Raw genomic sequence first — 4,237 nt, 5'->3', positions numbered from 1 at the left:
TATGGGCACAGCAATGCCGAGGACCCCAATAGCGCAGCCCCGTGAAAGTGGCAAAACCTTCCTCAGGTAAGTCTCAGGGGGATGGCAAAGCCTTCCTCTGGTCAGAGTGTGAATATTGACAGTGTGTGCAGAAAATGTCCATCATCGTTTTCTCACTCCAGATGTTTATGGCCTGAAGACTGGTCCTCCACAGAGATTGCTCCTACTGAGGTTAGCTAAACTCGCCTCCTTGTTTTATTGTATGCAATAACTCTACCTCCTTGTTCAGCTGTGTGCAGCAACCCAGGCTCCCTGTTCAAATGTAAACAATAAACACACTGAACTTCCTGGATGTGCAACTTGCTCTGTAGAGAGCCCAATCTGCCAAAACCCAGGGTTTCTGTGTCAGTGTGTCTGTCTTTTCTTCATTCCCTAATTGCCCCAGTTAGATCGATCCCTGTAACCATGCAAGATGAAATGCACAGGCATTTTTAATAATGGACAGTCTTTAAATGGAAAGAATAAAATACTTGAGAGCTGGAGAGATGGCTCAGCAGTTAAGTGTACTGACTGTCTTCCAGAGGACCTAGGTTCAATTCCCAGCACCCACATGGCAGCTCACAACTGTAACTCCAGGATCCAATACCTTCACACAGATGTACATACAGGCAAAACACCAATAAAAATAAATAAAATTTAAAAGTATTTTAATGAAAAAATTAAAGTTAAAAAAATAAAATACTTATATAGTAGCATCTACATTCATTTCTTTACAATGTGAACAAGTCACAGATAGCACTTTCTACAGCAAAATCTTATTAGTACTAAAGTTTTTAGGATCATCATCTTTTTTTTTTTACTATTCTAGTTTCCTTCTGGTGCTGTGATAAAACATTCTGACCTAAAGAAAGATGGGGAAGAAAGGATTTATTTTACCTTATACTTTCTGTTCACAACTCATCACTGAAGGAAGTCAAGGCAGGAACTCAGGGCAGGTACTTCAAGCAGAACCCATGGAGGAATACTGTTTGCTGGATCTCACTCTAGCTCATCTAACTAGTTTGTCTATACACCCCATGCCCAATTGTCCAGGGATGGTGCCGTCCACAGTGGGCTGGACCCTCCTGCATCAATCACAAATCAAGACCATCCCTCACAGACGTGACCACAGGCCAATTTTACACTCTACGTTGTGTCAAGTTTTCAATAAAATATAATCAGGATAGTTGCTATACATAGTTACTTTACATTTAGGCAGGGGAAAATACTAGATAAAAGTAGCTGAAAGAAAGAAGCTAGGCTTTATTTTGCTTCAGAGTTGAAGGGTACAGACCATCATGGCTGGGCAGTCATGGTGGCAGTAACATAAGGCAGCTGGTCACATGACTTCCATAGTCAGGAAGAAGAGAGAATAAGGAATAATGATGCTCAGTTAGTTTTCTCTCTTTTATGGATGGTGTTGTCCACATTTAAGGTGAGTCTTGTCTCCTTAATTAGCCTTAATCTAGACAGCCTCTCATAGCCATATCTAGCATCTTGTCTCAGAAGTGATTCAAGATTGTGTCAAATTGACAATCAGCATCAAGGATCACATTGCCCTTAAGGACCACTACAATAGAAAATACTGCTGCTGAAAGTTGGTTACATTTTGGAAATACTGAAAAGGTAATCATTTATTTTATTTTGTAAGATGCTTTCATCTTTAGTACTCAAATTTTAGCATACAAAGAAGTCATTCAAGAGACAAGCAAACACAGTACATTGTTGAGTGTCAAATTTATAAATGAATGTGTTGTTTTCTTATTAGACCCTTTGGGAATACATCCAACATGGTACCTTTGTTCTTAAAAGGCATAGGTTTTATGTATTCTTTCATAAATCTAATTATATATTAATTTTTATAATGTTAGGTTGGAGTCATATCCTACATGAGGATTATGTCATAAATGTCTTTAAAATTACTGTATAGTCAAAGATAGTATTGAAAATCCTGTTTATTTTATTCCCAAAGTAAAAAAAAAATGTGGCTTTGTATTTTAGACATGATACATTGCAAAATAGTGTTAGATTTTCTATGAGATTTTCTATGAGACGTAACAGAGGCAAATATTGGTGTCTGTATACTAGAATATTCTCCCACAATCATAGCTCTTGCATGGAGTTGAACAAGAAGTTGGGTCATGCACAGCGCTGCCACTTGACTACAGTGCTTACTCAATTTGTTTTGGGTATTGTGTCTTTATAGCTTCACACAAAAATGCTTCTGTTGTGAGAGAAAAATAGATGATGGAAGAACTAATTCTAAATTGCATAAAAGTGCATCTGTGAACTTTATAGCTTCCTAAAAAAACAATGGTTACAAAAAAAAAAATCAAGGACCACATTCTACCAAACCTTTGAAGAAGAGCCAACATAAATTCTCACCAGAGTGTTCATAAAATAGAAAGGGAGAGGCTGGGAGGAAGATGGCTCAGTTGGTCAAGTTTCTGCTCTACAAGCGTGGGGACCTGATTTTGATGCCTCTTTCTCGTTTCAGAAAGCCAGGAATGTGCCATGGAGCTGTGATCCTAGCATTGGAGAGCAGGTGTCTCTGAGACCACCACTGCCAGCAGAGTCGAGAGATAAGAAGTTAGTTCTGCAAGAGCTAAGAAGGCAGTTCCATGAGAGACATGAAGGCTGTTCAGTTCAACATGACTCAGTAGCTGGTGTTGGTTCAAACTTTGAGAATCTGACCTTGAGTAGTTTATTTTAGGCCTGTTTAAGCACAGCACAATTTGGGAAAAAAAAGTTTCCTGGTGATCATTAACTCAATGCTCTATGCAGGACAAACATGACTACATCAAAACTCTTTGTAACATACAAGTGACATCTTCCATAAAGATGGGTCCTATAGACTAGCTGAGAAAACAGGCTTTAGATAAACAAGCTCATGATGAGGGTCTGGGGGAAGCACCAGTGTAGCCTGAACACACAAATATCACAAAGGTCACCAAGCTATTGACCGCATCCCCTCTCAGGCTTCTGGACAGAAAACAGGTTATACATCTTTCTCAAGAGACAACCCTGTGTGTTTAACATTCTTGGGTTCCCTAATGCTTATCTATGAGAACAAGGACCTACATGTCTTCCACTGGAGAAGTGGAGACAGGATGTGATTCCTTGGGCTCATTGTCTGTCTAGTTTATGTGGCAGAAAGTCTAGGTTTAGTGAAAGACTCTCTCTCAAAGAGAAAGAGAGAATGTGTGTGTAGTGGAGCAAGAAATCCAGTGTCAACCCATTGCTTCCCTCTACACATGCACATATGTGTATACATCCCCACGTGCACACACAAATACATGCACTTACACAAACAGAAAGGAAGGAACACTACCACACTCATCAATACCAAAATTGGATAAGGATACAACCACAACAAAAATTATAGACTACTTTCCTCAGTGAATATAGATGCAAAAATTCTTCGAAAAACTCTGTCAAACTGAATTGAGGAACATATTAAGATCATGCACCACGTTTAAATTGGCTTCCTGTCAAGCATGCAAAGTTTGTTCAACATGCACAAGTAAGTGTAACTCAGCGCGTAAATAGATTTAAGGGCAGAAATCATATGATCATCAATGAAGACAAGCCTTCGACGAAGTTTAGCATCCATTTGTGAGAAAAGCCCTGGAGAAACTAGGAATAAAAGGAACATACCTCCATATACTAAGGGTATATACAACAAACCTAATTAAGATCATTCCCTCAAATCTGTAACAAAACAGGATGCCTGTTCTTTTTAATTCATTCAACACAGTGTTCAAAGTCTTAGCCAGAGCAGTAAGACAAGAACAAGTGGCAAAGGGGATACAAATAAGAAGAGAAGTCAAATTTCCCCTGTTTGTACACAATTTGATCCTATACATAAAAGAGAATACAGACTCCACCCCCAAACTCTCAGAACAGATAAATGTACCCAGTAGAGTAGAAGGAAATAAACCAACATACAAAAATCAGTAGCTTTCTGACACACCGGTAAGGGACTTGCTGAGGAAGAAATCAGGGGAGAAGAAATCCCATTGTTAATAGCTTAAAAAAAAAAGAAGAAGAAAACACCAAGAAATAAGCCTAACCAAAGAGTTGGAAGGCCTATACAACCAAATATTTAAGACATTGAAGAAAGACACGGAAGGACACTAGACAATAGAGAGACTCCGTGCTCATAGACTGACAGAATCAATATGGTAAAAATGACTCTTATTATTAAAAGCAATCTACC

Source organism: Peromyscus maniculatus, chromosome 18, assembly GCF_049852395.1.
Source record: "Peromyscus maniculatus bairdii isolate BWxNUB_F1_BW_parent chromosome 18, HU_Pman_BW_mat_3.1, whole genome shotgun sequence".
In the NCBI taxonomy this organism is placed as follows: Eukaryota; Metazoa; Chordata; class Mammalia; order Rodentia; family Cricetidae; genus Peromyscus; species Peromyscus maniculatus.
This window is presented reverse-complemented; position numbering follows the sequence as displayed.